Genomic DNA, 18627 nt, shown 5'->3' with positions numbered 1-18627 from the left:
ATTTACAGTGAGTACTGAAAAATATGAATTTATTGCCATTATGTTCCTTGTTGAGTTGGAATGTCTGGTTGTGTTCTCTGTTTTTTTCTAGTCTTTCTTGCTTTTGGTATGTATGTATGTATGTATGTATGTATGTATGTATTTTCATCTTTTCTCCCCTCAGAGAGTCCTCCTTAAATTTTTTTGAAGGGATGGTTTAGTGGTCGCAAACTCCTTTAATTTTTGTTTGTGTGGGAAATTTTTATCTCTCCTTCTGTGTTTTTTTTTTTTAATTTTTTTTTCAACGTTTATTTATTTTTGGGACAGAGAGAGACAGAGCATGAACAGGGGAGGGGCAGAGAGAGAGGGAGACACAGAATCAGAAACAGGCTCCAGGCTCTGAACCATCAGCCCAGAGCCTGACGCGGGGCTCAAACTCACGGACCGCGAGATCGTGACCTGGCTGAAGTCGGACGCTTAACCGACTGCGCCACCCAGGCGCCCCTCTCCTTCTGTTTTTAATGACAGCCTTGCTGGATAAAGAATTCTTGGCTGCATATTTTTCTGATTCAGCACATTGAATATATCCTGCCACTCATTTCTGGCCTGCCATGTTTCTGTGGCTAGGTCTGCTGCAAATCTCATCTGTCTTCCCTTGTAGTTTAAAGATTTTTTTCCCTTGCTGCTCTCATGATTCTTTCCTTGCCTGAGTATTTTGTGAATTTGGCTATGATGTGCCTTGTTGATGGTTGGGTTTTGTTGGTCTAATTGGGGTCCTCTTTGCTTCCTGGATTTCGATATCTGTGTCTTTCCCTGGGTTATGAAAGTTTTCCATTATGATTTGCTCACATAACACTTCTACCCCTATTTCTCTCTCTTCCTCTTCTGGGACCCCTATGATTCTGATGTTGTTCCTTTTTAATGAGTCACTGATTTCTCTAATTCTTAAATCATGCTCTTTTGCCTTAATCTCCCTATTTTTCTCTGCTTCATTATTCTCCATAAATTTGTCGTGTATATTGTTGATTTGCTGCAGTGGCTCTTCCATCTTTGCCGCCATGACATCCATTCGAGATTGTAGCTCAGTTATAGCATTTTTTATTTCATCATGAATAGATTTACTTTTTTTAATCTACACAAAAAGGGATTCTAATCTATTTTTGACCTCAGCTAGTATTCTTATTATCATGATTCTAAATTCTGGTTCAGACATCTTGCTTGCATCTGTGTTGGTTAAGTCCTTGGCTGTTGTTTCTTCCTGCTCTTTCTTTTGGGGTAAATTCCTTTGTTTCATCATTTTGAAGGGAGAAAAGGAATCAATGAGGTAAAACCAATTAAAATTAAAAACTTAAAAACAACACACACACACAAATCAAACAAATGATGGTAGATCCTAGATGTGTTTTGGTCTGGGCATTGAAAGAAGCTTGATAAATTAGAGAACAAAAGGGGGAAAAAAGGAAAATGAAAATTTGAAAAATAAATGAATACAATGAAGTAGAATAATATGGAATGATGGAAGTAAAATAGAATTTGAAAAATTGACAACAACAGTAAAAATTAAGGAGAAATATTTTTAATAAAAACTGAAAATAAAAATATTTTTTTCTATTTCTGTATTCAAGAAAACAAAAAGAAAAAAAATGAAGAGAGGGACCACTGAACAGACTGAAATACGATTGTATTGCATCGTTGTCCCCTAGATGTCAAACTATGAAGCACTTTATAGTCCATAAGTGAAGCAGATGGAGAGACTTATGGTGTTCCTGAAGTGTGAGGTTGACCCCATTGTGCAGGTCTTAGTGTAATTGGCTCCATTCTCCAAGAGATGGCGCTGCTTAGCTTATTGGGGTGGATTGTTGTGGTGCTTGTAGGTGCGCATGGCATGCACGAGAGGGGTGAAAATGGAGTCACCCAGCTACCCATTCTCTAGTATTGGAACTCTGTTCTCCCAATCAGCAATCGGACACCCATCCTTTGTCTCTGGCTTTTGTCCACTCCCCACTTTTACACTGTCCATGACCAAGCAGTCAGGCTCCCAGGCAGCACCTCCCTCCTGAGTTTTTTTTCAGAAGCAGCTGTTTTTCCCGCCCCCTTACTTCTGAGGGACTGTGGCTTTGGACCCGTTCTGCCCCTCTGTAGGAGTGTCTCACAGAGCAATGGCCAAGTGCTGGCTGCACCTAGGAACTTTCACAGGCCCATGCTGCTGCCAATCCCAAGACTGTGGCTGGTGCCAGCCACTCCAGAAAAAGTTTGCATGATCGTGTAGCAGCAACATTTCAGGGATTATGGAAAATCACAAGACACATCTGTCACCAGGCTTCCCCCTTAATGTCCTTGTTCCAGCACCAGCTGATGTGGTTGTTCTCTGGGGTTTGCTGTCACCTTTGCCTGTGGGGTAGCTACCCAGCCTCTACCAAATGTCCTCCCAGCAGAGGAGCCACCACCTCTCCCTGTGTGACCCAAGGACCCCTCGGACCTCACTTTCTGCTCCTGGGGATACACCCTTCCCTCCAGAGCACACCAGGTAATGAGATGTGGTGTTTCAGACTCTGTGCTCCCCTGTTTATAGAGTCTTAATGGAATTTAAACCTTCTCCTTTCTCCTTTCTCCATTTTTAGTTCAATCCCTGCAGCTATTTCCACTTTTCCACTTTCCAGCTGCTTTTTGGGGGGGGTGCTTTTCCCATACTCTCCCCCATCTCCATCCTCTCTCCACAAAAAACAGCACTCTGCCCTCTGTGGTTTCTCTCTCCCCCAGTTCACCTCTCTGTATCACATACCTGCTGAGTTCTGTGGTTCAGGTTGTGCAGATTGTTGAGTTTATCATCAAATCGGTTTTCCAGATGTGCAGGATGGTTTACTATTGATCTGGCTGTGTTTCATGGGTGTGAGACACACACAAAAAAACTTCCATGCAGTTGCGCCATCTTGGCTCCTTCAGGGGCCCTGGGATCTCTAAAGGAAAGCACTGCCCCACTAAAGATGGATTCCCTCCAGCTGCCTGCTTTCCTGACACTAAACCTCACAGTACAGTTTAGGTTCAAATGATGTCCCTTGGGTTTCTTTCTTAGTTCCCCACAGTCCCCACAGGGGCTGTGGACCACCCTGGAGGCTGTGAAGTGGGTAGAGGGTTGGGCTCCTCCCCACCCCTCTGGCCCTTTCTGGTCTGACAGCTTCATCCTCTTCTATGTGGCCTTCATTCTGTTGCTCTATGCCCTGTCCTCTACACTTGGCTCTTGGGTTCCTAGGGCCTGAAGTCACCCTTTCCTCCATCTTCTTGACCTATTTCTAAGTCTCTTATGCAACCCCCATCCCTACCAGTGGTGTCTTCAGCCCCTACACTAATGAACCCTCTCCCCTCACACACACTGATCTCAGAGGCTCCCTAACTGTCTTCTCCCTGTTATGGGGAGATACATTGCCTATATTTTGTAGATATACCTATATTTTTAGGGGATGCAGGGTCCCAGGCTTGGTCCCTGTCTTGTGCATAAATTGTACAGATCACGAAAAAAAATACAGTGAGTCACACACTCTACCCTTTATGTGTGCTGCACACTGAGTTGAAACCCAGATGGAGGACCAGGGCTCTGTCCTGTGGGAGGCCCTGGGCAGCTAGTAAGATGAGGCTGAGAGCCAAGACAGAGAGGCCCAGTGCTCTGGGCTGGGAAGCTAGGCTGATGTCTCTGACCTCTTAGACTGTGAGGATGGCTAAGTCTGGACTGCATGGGCTAGTGAGCCATGGTAGGGAGAGACAGTTGCCAGGGCCTAGACAGTGGGGACAGAGGCTCCTGGGGGTCAGGAGACAGAAAGAGGGAGAGGGAGACAGGACTGGGGATGGGGAGGGGTAATGGGAATACTGAAGTCTTTGAGACCTTTATCCTGGCTATCCCCTTACCCACCCTTTCCATGGACTGAATTCTGTGTTTTAAAGCTTAAAAGTCTTCAATAAATGACCTGGTTTAGTCTTTCATCTTCAGAGGGTAAAGCATGACTTCCCCATTTCCAAGATGAGGCCTCAACTTGGCCAAGCTCTCCTGGGCAGAACATGTTGAGAAGGGCCCCAGGAGGCAGGTCTTTTGCCCTCTGGGGAGTAACTTCTCCCTCACACAACAGGTCCCAATCCTGGGTGCTTCCCAGTGCAGAGCCTGCAGGAGGGGGTACCACAGTACAGTTATTTGATTCTTTGATCCTCCCTTACCAGTTCTGTGACTTGAGGCAAGTTATTTAACCTCTCTGTGCCTTAGTCTCCATATCTGTAAAATAGCAGCTCTGATACCTGCTTCTGTAGCCTGTTATTGAGGATAAAAATAAATTTATGCCAAAGACCTGTGTACATTTATATTTATAAATCTGAATTCATTAGGCATTTTAAACCATCATCATCTTCATCTTTGATGTCTTCTCAGTGTATTCTCTCCACACCTGCTGAACACAGCAGCCTCTTGTCTGCCTAGTATTTTGCACACCCCCATCCTCAAAATCTGGCATTTCCTTTCCTCTGATCTTGCTTTGTGTTCTCAATCTCTATTTCTATCCTCCTTTCCATAGGTACCTCAGTATTGGTAGAATCTGACCTACTCTATCAATCTATATGCATTTTTCTCTGCCAGGATTTCTTGTCTTGTGTGTCTTTCTTCTCACATCCCAGAATAAAGGGTCTTGTGTTCTCTTTCCTTGGGACGCTTTGCTTCCCTCTGTGCTGAGTCACAGTGTGAGTCCAAAGAATAGACACTACAGGGAGCAGAAAGATTGTGATAAAACAGGAGAGGGAGGCCTTGGGGGTATATAACAGCAATCTAGGCATCTGCATGTGTGGTTCCTACCTATAGGCTGTGTGATCCTTCTTCAGAGTGTTTTCCATGACTGGGGGAGGGAAACAATCATTCTCCCTCCAGGAACTAAGGGTTAGAAGGGAATTAATTTCCTAATGTTTAGGGAGACTATATTTTGTTCCCTGATTGGGATACATCATCTTGAGGTAAATACCACAGAAAAAGGAATACCAGTCAAGAGAGGGTTTCCCTTATACTGGATACTGTGTGTGTGTGTGTGTGTGTGTGTGTGTGTGTGTGTGCGCGCGCGCACATGTGTTTCTCTGGTTCTAGTATTTTCCAACCCTAGGTCTAAGGAAATACTTTCCAAATTGTCTTGTAAATTTCTTTGCTGAAATTAAGGCCATCTCTCTAGTGGAGGAAGTTTTTAAAGTCCAGTTTCTGGTTCAATGTGTTCTATAGAAGATGTGTGTCCATGGGTGAGGTGGGGGGTAAAGGGTAGAACTTGGAGAAGAAATATAATTACCTAGTTCTGGGCTTTAATTAAATGGAAACCCTGGGTATTTTGAACTTTATTAAACTTATAAGTGTCCATGTGGTGGAATGGACCTGGTAGATTTTGCTCCCTGGTTTTTTCTCTGCAGGATTCTCCAGAAGTTTCCCTCTCAACCCTCCCTCCTGCTGCTAAAGAGCCTTCTTGGACTCTAGTTATAATCAGATATCTGGTACCTGGGACCTTCAAATATGGCTGTCAGGGATGGTGACTGGGAGAACAACTCCCCTTTAGATTGCTTGAGTTAATGTTGTTAGGGTCTCCCCTGGCCCTGAGAGGAGATGGAGGAGCCAGTCTTTGCAGAGCCCCAAGAAAGCCTTGGGAAAAAGGCAGAGTCCAGCCTGCCATGCTAAGTCTTGCATCTTCACACAGTTGGATGGTTGTTCATCACTTGTCTCTTATAACCTAGATTCAGCATGTACATTGGCCTCAAAGTCTCTATTATCTGCCTGAGTTTCTTCTTTTGTGTATTTCATGTGTATGTTTGTGGGAGCCCTTTAGTTCAGAGCTGCTTGAAGACATTGATCGTGACTGCTCAGAAGTGTCTACATTGTTGACTCCACATTAATGGACGGTCTCGAATATCTTATTTTGCTTATACTGTGCATGGTGCTTATTTAGTTCTCAATACAGACATTGTCCCAGTCCTTAACCTCTCTAACCTCTCCTCACTTTTCTCCATGGGATCCATGACTAGTCTGTCCCCAACACTTACTCCAGAGCTTGTCAGCATGACTTGCATGCCTGCCTCTGTTTCTCCTTCTCATTGGCTCAAACTCTCCATTTCTACAGTTGTGCCAGGCTGCACTTATTCTGAGAAATTTAGGGCTGAGCTTCAGGCGTCTTTTGATTGCAATATATATATATATATATATATATATATATATATATATATATACACACACATTGTGGAGAGGGTAAGGGAGGCAGTTTTCACATCCACGTAGGGGTCTCTGGGATCCCCAGTTTGGCATTGGGAGGGAACATGGGGCAGTGATGGCAGCAGCTTCACCCTCTCAGCTTCTCTCTGGGCACACCCACCACCCAGCAGCACCTGAGAGGGGACTGGGCTCAGCAGGGATCAGGTGCAGTGGAAGAGGATCATAAAGCAAATATACATCCCTTCCCTGGCCTGGCTCCCTCCTCCTGCTCCACACTTGCCTCCTTCTCTCCCTTTGTCATTTTCCTTCCTCCCTCCTTGCAGCCCTGTCTTCTTCCTTCCTACTTTGCCTCCTTTACCTTCACCTCTGTCAGGCAAATCTGTCTGTGGGCCTTTCTCTTTGACTCCATATAGTTTGTGCTGAGATATTCCAAGACTGAGTCTGCCCTTAGCTTTCCTTCTGGCTGTTTCCCTCCCTGCTTCCCTCTATCAGTCTCTGAAGGTGTCTCTTCTGTCACATCTTTGTGAGTTTCACCCTGTGTGCCTTTTAGTTTCTCCACCCACATCTCCTCCTATCTGTCTCCTTTTGCAGTCTCTCCATCCATGTTTTCTCTCTTGCCCTCTAATCCATCTCTCTTCCTTCTCTTATCTCTGTGTCTTTCATCCTCTTCCCCTGTCTCTGACTCACACCCCTGTCTCTTCTCCTCTTCCCTCCTCTAACCCCTGAGAGTTCAGACACTTCATGTGAAATCACCTGGATGGGCTCTAACTTCAAGGTTCCCCATTCTGTCCCCCCCCCTCCCCACCAGGAGACACTTATGGCACCAACTCTGCATCCTCTGCATTCCCTCAGCCCTGGACAAGTTGTCTTACTTCTCTGGTGATTGTCTAGGGTCCTGGTATTTCCCCTAGCCTCTACTGAGGAGGCAGTGTGTAGCATAGGGAGAAAGTTGAAAGGATTGTGTTTGTGACCAGATGCAAGGACAAAGAGACCCTCTTCTTATACCCTTCTTTCCCTCAAAGCAGATGCACATCTGGGAAAAATCCCAGTTTGGGGCAGGGTAAGACAGCCTAATATTGTAACAGACACAAATCAAATACCCAGGTGCCCCTCCCCTACTGTTCTGTCATGACAGCCATCCTTCCAAATCCTGCCTGTCTCTTTTGCCTCTAGGAATCTTGGCTCTGTAGTCTGGCTGGGCCACTCATCCACCAGATAGTATAGCACCTGGAACAAAGCAGATGCTCAATTAGCACCCTTGGTCTTGCCTACTGGAGATGTGTTAGGGCAGGGCCAATGTGATTTGTAGTTTTTTTCTCAGTTGGAGACTCATCATGAGATCTGGAACAATTTTTTCTGATTCTGTTTTAATGATCTGTCTTAGTATATTTAATGTAGACTTTAGGGACCTGAAGTTACTCTTTTTGCCCCTCCTTCCACTTCCACCCAATTCTTTAAGGAACCTAATTTAGGGTTTAAAGACATCTCAACACTGTGAAGTAGAGGAATCATTGCCCCTTTTCCTTGACATCCATGCCTTCTTGGTACCATCACTTTTGCATTCATCCTTTGTTTTCTAAGTAGGCCCCATCTTCTCCATCTCTGACAAACATGCCTCTATTTGAAGGTTACCATCCTGGAAAGGAGGTGGCACCTTCCTTCGGTCACTGTTTCAGGGTCTTGGAAGCACTATGTTATGATTGTCTAGAGCAAGAAGCTCTGTAGCCTGGAACTATATATTTTTCTTTACTTTCTCCAGCACAATACTCAATGTATATTCAGTTAGAATGTGCTATGAATGACGAAGGAGTGACTCAGGAAGTCCTTCATGATGAAGCATAAGCCAATTCCTTTTAGTTTTATTCTTGGAGTTTTGAGACATGTGGGTAAGGGTGCTGGGATGGATGGTGCTGGTAGAGGAACATAGTGAGAGATTGTTGGAGAGGTGGCTGGGGAATGTGACTCTATCATTGTTTATAGGGGTGCTCTTTAGCTGCTCCTGGAACTGGCCTCCAAGTCCCACAGGCTGGGCTCCACCTGGCTCCTCACACTCTTCTCCTGCCAATTAGGACCTTCTCTATACCTAGAACCCTGGGAAACTTATTTACTTCTAAATTCACATCTTGCTGCAAATAAAGTCTCCAGCAAAGTCCAATTTGAGCCCTCAGTCCACCTCCTCACCCAGACAGAGTCCCACTAGTCTTCCATTGCCCAGCTCCAGCTTTCCTCCAGGATTCCATCTAAGGTACCTCCTTCACCCTTTCCCACCCTTCCAGGCTGTGGCCTCCCCCATGGCCCTGTCTCCTGATGGCCCCGCCTCCCTATAGGCCCCACCTTCTTGAGGGCACCCTCCAAGTTCCACTCTTCGTTCTGACTCTCCTTGGCCAAGCTCCTTCCCTGTCTCTGGATTGACTTTCTTTTTCTTCTCCTGTCTTATCCTCCAAAAAGCCTATAGGTAAGTAATTTCTCCTATTTGTAGAGTTGGCAGGAAAGCTGAGACAGAGCCAGAGAGGAAGAAGGCTGAGCTTGGAGTGCTGCTGGGTGTCCAAGTGCTCTGGGGTTTGAGCAGAGGTTATTTCATGGCTAGATTGTGAATTGGGGGTGCACATTATAGGCCTTGTGAGTTTGGAAAGAGCAGGCAGGTTTGCTGGGGTCAGAGTGATTTGGAGGCCTACACTCTCTTCTCTTCCAGACCAAAAATGTCTCAGCTCTGCTGAGTAAGATATGAGTTAAGGGAGGTTATTTCTTGGTGCTTTTCCTCCAGGGTCCTTCTCACCTCTTTGCCCTGCCCTTCTTCTTGGCTTTCTTTTCTGACCTGGTTCAGAGCTTGCTTTATTCATCTTAGTCTTTCCCACAGGGCCTAGCACATAATATGCTAGACATGTTCTTTGAATGAAGATTCTTCCACCTGGCTCTGCTACGTCCTTCATGTTTCCCCACACTTTCCCACTTGAAGTTCTGAAAATGTCTGTGTCATATCTTTTTAGGGAAGGTATTGATGTGGACTTTGTAGAATGGCAGGTCCAGTATGATAAGGTGCTCCCCCTGACCATAATGATTTGAGGTACTTCCTCCATGCTTAAAGAGACATATCTATTTTTACAGCTGCAGAAGGTATCTCTCTCCTTTTATCATTTAATTTTTAAATAGGGTGTGTTGGGGATTGCTTGTAGGGTAGGTCAGGCTGTAAAAGCAATAATTACCACGTTTCCCTAGGGTTTGTCTTCCCAATGGTCTTTAAAACACTTTATGAAGGATTCTCTGAGGTCCCAAATGTATTGTAAAGGAGCCAGTGTTAAGTTAGCCAAGAAACTTGAGATTCTTTCTCTTAGAATCTATCAAATTTATGCTCATGATAGGCATATTTATTGATTGATAAAGCCTTGAAGGATAAGCCTAAAATAGGTATGGCTCTCTGGGTCTCCAAAAGGTAATTTGGTATTATTGAAAAACGTATTTGCAACTCTTTAATTTTAAAGGCCCTTGGAGTATTAAACTGTTGTTCATTCTCCTTGCCACCACACTGCCATGTACACCATACCCCAACACCAGAAGTCCAGACAGCACTCATCCATGTGTGACACCTATTTTATTGATTATAGGTGGCAAATGTTTATTTCTGGGTTGTCTTTCTCTGCCCTCTAGCATTTCCTGGGCAAATTTTCTCCATTGTCAATTGATATGTGGAAGTGCCTCTAGAAGATAGATTCATTTTTTTCTTTACCAAACACATCCAAATTGATAAATATAACTTTTGGATTATATTCTTTTGGTTCGTCCTTGTCCCTTGTTTTTTTATTATCACAGAAATCATAAAGCCAATTGTAAACTAGAAAGAACTATGGAAGAAGGATATACAGTATCCCTTAAATAGCGGTGGTAGAGGCTCTTTGTTATAATTTGTGTTGCTTGAGCTGAGTTGAGGCAGATGATCTTCGTGGAAAAGCCATATTGATCTATATTTAGCTAAGAACTCAGGAGTTAGAAACATAATACAACTTTCGTATGAACCAGATTATCTGCTGTCTTTACTACAACAAAACAAAACAAAGCCAAACAAAGCAATGAACTTGATAAGGAAGATGGTGAAGGTGTGGAACAGTTACCTAGGGCTATGAGAGGAACCAAGCAAAATCTGGTGAAAGAAGACAGAGAGGAGAAGACATGTGAGTCCTTACATGGAGGACAGGACACATTTAAGACATGAAGGAAGATAACCAGGGAGATAGTTTTTCCCAAGCCACCTTGTGTGCCCTGTATTATTGAGGATGTATATTGGGAGGAGGTACATGGAAAAAGGAGCCATGGGCTCTGACCACTCACAAATGCTTTTCTAAATGTGGATATAGAGTATAGTGATAAGTGGGACACTAGATGGCTTTCTGGATTCTGTGCATAAAAGGAAGGAAGGATTTGAGGGGGAGGGGGGAAGCTGTTTAACAAGGCTTTTCTGGAAAAAAAAATGAGTGTGGATCGCTCCTTATTATAGGTAAATGTCATCCTACATTATACTTGTAGTTTGGAAAATAAGGTGGACAGGAAGATGGGTTTCCTTCTACTGCTTTCTCCTGAGGACTTTTATTAGGTATTCTGTGTTGACAGGATTGAGGGTTGAGAAAAAAAGGATATAGAATTGTAGAGAGAAATGGAGAAGAAATGGATTTTTACTTTTGACATCAACGTATCACATTGCTTTCTAATCCCTTAATTTTACTCCCTCCCTGGATTTTCCCAGCTCTCTTTAATAATTCCTGTTTGGAAATTGTAATTCTGATTCTTCCTGGTATCTGATATAGTTTCTGAAGATCTCTGGAACGAGAAGCTCAGGTTTTTTCTGATTTACCAGGTTGATCATCTTGTTTTGGTGTGATAGAAATGTTAAGAATTTCCAAAACTGGATTCTGACTAGAACTTAAGATTTGGAGCAATTATCACTGCTCTAATTTTAATGTTCTGTCTTAGTGTAGTTATTATAGACTTTGTCACTTTAGAGACATGCTACTACCCCTGAATCCTTCCCTCCACCTCTACTCCAGTCTTTAAGGAACCTAATTTAGGGTTTAGAGGCATTTCAGCACTACTAAGAGAAGGCAGTAGTTCCCCTTTTCCTTGAGACCCATTCCTTCTTGGGCCATCACTTGTGCATTCAGCCCTCAGTCTCTAAGTAGGCCCCATCTTCTCCATCTCTGAGAAGTCTTGCCTCTGTTTGAAGATTATCATTCTGGTAAAGAGGTGGTACCTTCCTTTGGTCATGTTTCAGGGTCTTGGAAGCCCTAAATTTTGAATGTCTAGAGCAGCAAGCTCTCTAGGCAGAGAGTACATCTTTTTCTTTACTTTCTCCAGCAGAATCTCAATGCATACTCAGTTGGAATTTTCTATGAATGCTGAATGCCTGTTTCAGTAAATCCCTTGTGGTAAAGTTTAAGCCAAATCCCCTTTAGTTTTACTTCTGGAGTGATGGGAAACATGGGTGAGGGAGCTGGAATGAATAGTGGTGGTAGAGGAACCCAGTAGGAGTTTCTGGGAGAGGCAGGTGAGTGGTGGTGCTTCTATGCTTGTTTAAGGAGCTCTTCAGTGGGCTTTTTAACTGGATCTGTAAATGGCCTCCAAATCACCACAGGCTGGGCTCCACCTGGCTCTCCACACTCTCTTTGGGCCAACCAGGACCAGGGGAAGATTGTTGACTTCTAAATGAACAACATCTTGCTGCCCACAAAGTCTCCAACAAAGTCTCATTTAGGTCCTCAGTCCACTTGCTCACCCATGCAAGGACACACTGGTCTTCCATTGCCCACTTCTAGTTTTCTTCCTGGTTTCCCTCTAAGCCACCTCCCTCCCCTTTCCCACCAATCCCATGTCCTGCATCCCTGAAGGCTCCAACTCCTAGAAGGCCTGCTTCTCCCAAGGGCCGAATCCCTGAGGGTCCCCTGCTAACCTCCACTCTAAGCCCTGACTCTACTTGGCTAAGCCCTTTCCTCTCACTGGGTTTTGATTACACTTTCTTCTCATGTTTCTCTCCTCATTGGCAGAAATAGGCCATGGGTAAGTGGTTTCTCTTGTTTATAGAGTTGGCAAGAGAACTGAGACAGAACCAGAGAGGAAGAAGGTTGTGATGGAGTGCTGCTGGCTGTCTAACTTTTTGGTGTTTGAGCAGAGGGTATTTAATGGCACTGGAGCTAGACTTTGGATTGGGGAGTGCAGATTAGAGGCTTTGTGAGTTTGGGAAAGGCAGGCAAGTTTTCTGGGGTCAGAGGAATTTGAGTCCTGCACTCTGTTCTCCTCCAGACCAGAAAGGTTCTCAGCTCTGCTGAGGAAAATAGAAACTAGGGGAGGTTTTTCCTTGGTACTTCTCCTCCAGAGTCCTTCCCGCATCTTTGTCCTGCTGTCCTTCCTGGTCTTTTCTTTCTGACCTGGTGCAGAGCTTGCCTTACTCATCTTTGTCTTTCCCACAGGGTCCAGCACATAGTATGCTTAGACACATTGTTTGAATGAATGAAAATTCTTCCACCTGGCTCTACTGCTTCCATGTTTTGCCACACTTTCTCACTGGAGATTCTGAAAGTCTCTGTGTCCTATCTTCTTAGGGAGGACACTGGTGTGGACTTCAGGACAGCAGGTCAAGTTTGATAAGGTGGTCCCCTGTCACCATGATGATTTGAGAGTCTTCTTCCTCCATGCTCAAAGAGACATATATCTATTTTTACAGCTGCTGAAGGTATCTCCCTACGTGTACTATCTAACTTAAAAAGTTGTGGTGGGTATTGATTATAGGTCAGGACAGGCTGTAAGAGGAAAGATTACCAAAATCCCCTGGGGTGTGGCTGCCTAGAAGTCTTTAAAACATTTTATGAAGGCTTCTCTGAGGTCCCAAGTATTTTATAAATGAGTCAGTTCTTTCAAGGTTTGAATAAACCTTGAAACCTGATGGCTCTGTTCTTAATCTATAAATTTTATGTTCATGATAGATGTTTATGTTTATTTATCAATAAAGGTTTAGAGGAGAAGCCTGGAATGGGTATGCCTTCCTGGATCTCTAAGAGGCAATTTGCTCTTATCACAAAACATATTTCCAACTTTTTAATTTAAAGGCTGTTAGAGTCTTAAATGGTTGTCTGCTCAACACTCCCTACCCCCAACGGGCATGTACGCTGTGGGCAGTAGCCCAACACTAGAAGCCCAGACTACCCTATACATACACAACACCTGTTTAATTGATTATATGTAGCAAATGTTTATGTCTAGGTTGTCTTTCTCTTGCCCTCCAGCAGTTCTTGGGCAACATCTGTCCATTATCAATTGACATGTGTTATTACCTCCCAAAGGCAGATTAATTTTAACCTTAGTTTAAGCAAAATCATGTGAAAAAGCAAATTTCCTTTACCAGTATATTCCATATTGATAAAATATGAGTTTTGCATTATATTCTTTTGGTTTATCTTTGTCCTTTTTTCTTTTGTTATTACAGAAATCACAAAGCATCCTGGGGATTAGAAAGAACAAGGGGATAGGGATAAAGGGTGTCCCTTAAAAAAAAGTGGTGGCAGAGGCTTTTTGTTATACACTATGATGCATGAGCTGGGGTGAGGCAGAGGGGTTTTGGTGGAGAAGTGATATGGATTTATATTTGGATAAGAACACAGGACTTTGAGGCATGATGCAACTTTCATATGATCTGATTTCTTTCCTACAAAAAAACAAACAAACAAACAAACAAACAAAAAAACCTGATTAATTTTCCTAAGGAGCAAGAAGCAGAATGGAGCAGCTCCCTGGTGAATGAGAGGAAGCAAGCATGGGGTGTTGTAAGAAGACAGAGAGAAGGAGTTAGCTGAGTACATCCATGGGGAGGATAGAAGGACACAGTTAACGATATGAAGGAAGGTAGCTGAGAGATAGTTGTCCTTTCCTAAGCCACTTTGTATGTCGTGTATTACTGAGGGTGTACATTGGGAGGAGGTACATGGAAGAAGGAGCAATGGACTCCCACCACTAACAACTGCTGGTCTAAAAGAGGACACGGGGTTTGGTGATAATGGGGCCACTGAATGGATTTCTGGATTCTGATGAGAAGGAAAGAAAGGATTTGGGTGTAAATACAGATGTTAAGCAAGGCTTCTTGGGAAAAAAAAAAGTTTGGATCGGTTCTCATTGTAGACAAAGACCGTCCTACATTACAGTTGTAATTTGGAAAATAGAGTGGACAGCCAGTTGGATTTCCTTCTACTGCTCTCTCCTGAGGACTTCATTAGGTGTTTTGTGTTGACTGGATTCAGGGTTGAGAAAAGGAGTAGGGAATCATAGGGGGAAGTAGAGAAGAAATAGATTTTTACCATTAAAATCAATATATCACATAACTTTCTAATCTCTTAATTGTACACCCTTCCTGGGTTTTCCCAGCTCTCTTTCTGATTCTGTTTTTGGAAATTCTATTTCTGATTGTTCCTGCAGCCCATCTAATTTCTGAAGACCTCTAGAAGTAGAAACTAAGTCTTTTCTGATTTCTCAAGTTGATCATCTATGTTGTTTTGGTGTGATGGAAATATTAAGAAACTCCAAAACTGGATTCTAACTGAAATTAAACCTGTAACTGTGTCAAATCATGAATGAGAAACATTGTATTTAACTCTGTCTTCTCTGAAGTTACCCAGAGAGACTCAGAAAAGTCTCTTTGTTCACAACCATTGCAGAATGGTAGTAGATGATATGGAGTCTATACAGCCTCTGGAGAAGCTCTGGTTATCTGCTTTTTACTCAAATAATGGTTCAAGTTACTAGTGTGGTGTGTGCATGAAGCAGTGACTTCATACATATTGTGGGAAGGAAGCAAATATGCTTTGTTTTCCATCTACATAGATTTTTTTTCTATATCTATATAGATTTTGGTCTACATTTGGATGGATGGATTTGGTCTACGTACAGTTGGTATGGAGTGTGTTAGTTTGCAGCAGGATGGGTTTTCAGTGACTTGAAATTCATGGTCTGCCAGACTGGAATGAATTTTAGGTGTGGAGCTGGGGGTGGTAGGGTAGGTGGGTGAGTTGGATGAGATGGATGTGTTTCTGCTTGGTCTAAAGAGCATACAGTTTGGAGGTTGCCATCCCTTCAAGTTTAAGTCTGGATTGCACCTTGTATGATTGGCTTGCAGAATTCGGGTTTCTAGCTGTATTCAGAGACCATGAAAGAGGTTCTATCCTATGGAACTTTTATCCTACAAACTTAGAGAATGGTTTCTTCCAAGTAACATGCAAGCAGAATATAGTGCAAAGTAAGATTATAGGTGGGAGGATGCCTGGCAGGTGATCCATTTGGTGAGGTTGTTCTCAGGAGATTCTTGAGAGATAAGTTTGGATATTTATTTTTTTAGCATGAGTTGAGTTTGGTTACTTCAGCTTTCTTTCCAACATTTCAGGGAAGCTATCTGAGCTGTACTTCTCTTTCCCCAGGGAATAACTTACACCTTTGTGGTTTTTCTCTCTTTTCCTTTTCAGCACAGAAAAAAAAAACAACCCTGAGAATTATATTATTATTATTATTATTATTAGTAGTAGTAGTAGTAGTAGTAGTGGTAGTATTGCTATTATTATATCTCAGTATCTATATCTGTATTAATATCTGTAGCAATTATTTAACTGGATCTGTTAAATCCAGTTAAAGCTGGGCAAACTGGATTTACTGGCTCAGGGTGTGGTGGAGTTTATTTTATATTTTTTCATGGGGGTCATGGAAAGAAGGCCTCAAAGAGGCTGTATTTATTAGATCATGGTTAAAGCAAAACATGTAGCTTGAAATGATAGTTTCCCAGTGAACAGTTATGCATAATGCCAAGATGGACTAATTCCCACCTCTTTCATGAGGCCTCTCAGGCTGACTCACAGTACGCACAAGATACTCACTTTCTTGCCAACACTGGAAAATGAGGTCCTTACTATTCTTACCTTTTATTGACTAGGAAGCCATCTGGGATCTTGACATGCCCTTGCCTCAACTGTTCGTTATCATTTAGGAATACCCTTCCTGGTTCATAGTTTATGTATCTTTTACATATTTTAGAAAGTTGGAGTTGTTTATGAAAAGCTCTTAATTATTCATTCCCAGAGAGGAGAATTCTCTATTCACCACCACTGTCTTTCACTTTGTGTAACTAAGTGCATGATCATTTGGGGATAATAATGTTGGTATGATAGTTTAGGGGGAAGAAAAATGTTGCTTTTGCTTGAGTTCTTTTGAAGAAAGAATTACTGTGGTGCCTGAATTATCTAATTTGGAAATTACCTTTGTAGTGATTTATGCTTAATTGAAATATGATCTTTAATAGATTGAATCCAGTCATTCTCACTTAGAAAACTTGTGATTTTTATTTTATTTTATTTTATTTTATTTATTTATTTTGAAGGAGAAAGAGAGAGCACAAGCAGAGGAGGAAAAGAGACATAGAGGGAAAGAGAGAGAATCTCAAGCAGGCTCCACACTGTTAGTGCAGAGCCTGAAGCTGAACTCAAACTTATGAACCATGAGATTATGACCTGACCTGAAATCAAGAGTTGGAGGCTTAACCAACTGAGCCACACAGGCGCCCCCCCCCCTTTCTCATTTTAGGCATAATCCAAACTACCCAGAAACCATCTATGTAGCCGTTTACAGAGAGTACACCAACAATGGTAGCAAAGAGAGAAAATTATTTTATGTGGGAGCTTACAACATAAAGGCATTTGATGGGTACTTCCCCATCCTCCTGAAAAAAGTGAAATCCTATTCTCCATACCTCTCAATCTACTGGCTTTTGCCCCACTCTTCCCTTCTGGAGGCCAGCCTTAAATATAGTTGTGCAGTTTGAGTATTGTGTCATGTTGCCTAATGTCAAAGCATTAGGTGACTTATTTTCCAAACAAATTAAATCAATGAAAGTAATAAAACTGTGTGTTTTCTGTCTTGTTCAGTTGTCACACGTCAAGGGGATGACACTGGAGCAAATCATAAATGTCATATGTACTGTGCTTTGTCTGAGCTGACTTGGGTTACTTCCTTGGTACTTTCACTTTGTTGTGGTGAAACGGACTTGGGCTTCAGTTCTTGTTTCAGATCTCTGACATCACCAACTGATATGTAGAGCCTGGGGTACTTCCTTGGCTGTGGCCAGTTAATCTTCTCAGTTTCAGCTGGGGAAGGAAAGGCAAGCTGGAAGTATCATCAGGCAGAAGATTTGCTCCTTGGCTCCACCTCATCACCTACTACTCCTACCCTCTTCCCTAACTGGGTGCCCTCCCAGTAGATAATTCTAGTTCAGAGAGTTATGCCACTGGATATTAATGAGGGGAGAGAAGGGCAAGGAGAGCACAATGGAGAGATCAGATTTCTATCTGTAGGTGTGACCAAAGAAGCTTCCAGGAGGAAGGTCATGTTAACACGGTTTGGAAACAGTGTGTTCTAGGCAAAGGGATGGTCTGTGTGAGGGCTGATATTAATGCCAGTAAGATATGCATGTGTGAGGAAAGGCTTGTCCTGTTCAAGCAGGAGCCACAGAAAAGGTTAATATAGTAGTAAGTGGTAGAAAAACAGTGAAAAGTAAGCCATATATATATAATCTTAGAAGTTTGGGCTCAATAGAGAGCAGGAAACTGTGGGTCTGGTTGGAAGTGTGTGTGTGTGTGTGTGTGTGTGTGTGTGTGTGTGTGTGTGTGTGTGTGTATCTTTTTAAGACTTAAAGAAAGTGTCCTTTTCCAGAAGGAGGTTATAGAACATTCACACTTCAGTTATCTGATGCAGTGTAGTGATCAGGTAGAATGTGATTTAGGGCTTTATCCTGCTTCAAGTGCAGTACTCTCTGAAGGCTTCTGGGTGAATCTGAGTTAGACCCTAGAGTTAGACCTAATCTTATTGTTTAGAGTTACCAATTTTAAGGACCAGCAGTGCGGTCCAGTAAGTATGGCAGGAGGCTGGCTCTGGATATGCTATATTTGTAAAGTATAGGAACCTACTAGGTATAGGTCTAGTATGGACAAGGTGATAAATGTCTAAGTGACTTCATGTCAGCTGAATTGAATTGAGGGCTAGGTTGCTGATCCCCCAAATATCTGAAACCAATGAGTTCAGTTGGAATTTCTTAGATTTATTCCAGATTTTTATGCAGTTTCCATGAATAAAGTCAGGATCCTTAGAGACTACTTTGTGAATTCTTCTGTTTCTGGATGTATTTGTGGTTTTCTTCCTTTTGAATCTAAAATGGAAAGGCAATCCTTTCTCTTTGCTCTTGGTCTTCTGTTGACTAATAGCATGTTCAGAATACCCATTATTTCTTAGCTCACATCCATATTCATTGATAACTTTAAAAAAATAATGAGCTTCAAAAATAGACAAAGAGGTCTGAACTGATGCCTGAAGCCCATTGGTCTTTATGTTTATTTCCATGGATGATTAATAAATACTAACAATGCTCTAGG

The 18627-nt window shown here is 42.7% G+C and overlaps 1 protein-coding gene and 1 long non-coding RNA gene across 7 annotated transcripts in view; both read left to right on the top strand.

The window, feature by feature from the left end:
* The window catches only part of LOC124501507 (uncharacterized), a 40742-nt gene that overhangs the window by 5698 nt on the left and 16417 nt on the right, over window positions 1–18627 (top strand). The gene's annotated exons all lie outside the window — the stretch shown is intronic.
* LOC124501496 (cationic amino acid transporter 3-like) overlaps window positions 1–18627 on the top strand; it is a 42364-nt gene that overhangs the window by 10251 nt on the left and 13486 nt on the right. The window contains exons 1-3 of one of the 6 annotated variants that reach the window (XR_006959774.1): window positions 2343–2506; window positions 12775–12905; window positions 16584–16620. The gene's annotated coding sequence lies outside the window, so the exon portion shown is untranslated. Of the gene's footprint in view, window positions 1–2342; window positions 2507–8518; window positions 8646–12774; window positions 12906–16583; window positions 16621–18627 lie in introns of those variants that run through there. The other 5 variants (XM_047065724.1, XM_047065723.1, XM_047065727.1 and 2 more) reach the window with 5 other exon arrangements.

The sequence above is a fragment of the Lynx rufus genome, unplaced genomic scaffold (genome assembly GCF_022079265.1).
Source record: "Lynx rufus isolate CCGP_SWC_20201006 ecotype Redwood Valley unplaced genomic scaffold, mLynRuf1.p SCAF_7, whole genome shotgun sequence".
Lineage (NCBI taxonomy): Eukaryota > Metazoa > Chordata > Mammalia > Carnivora > Felidae > Lynx > Lynx rufus.
Note: the sequence above shows the minus strand (reverse complement) of the source record. Positions and strands in the feature narration are given on the sequence as shown.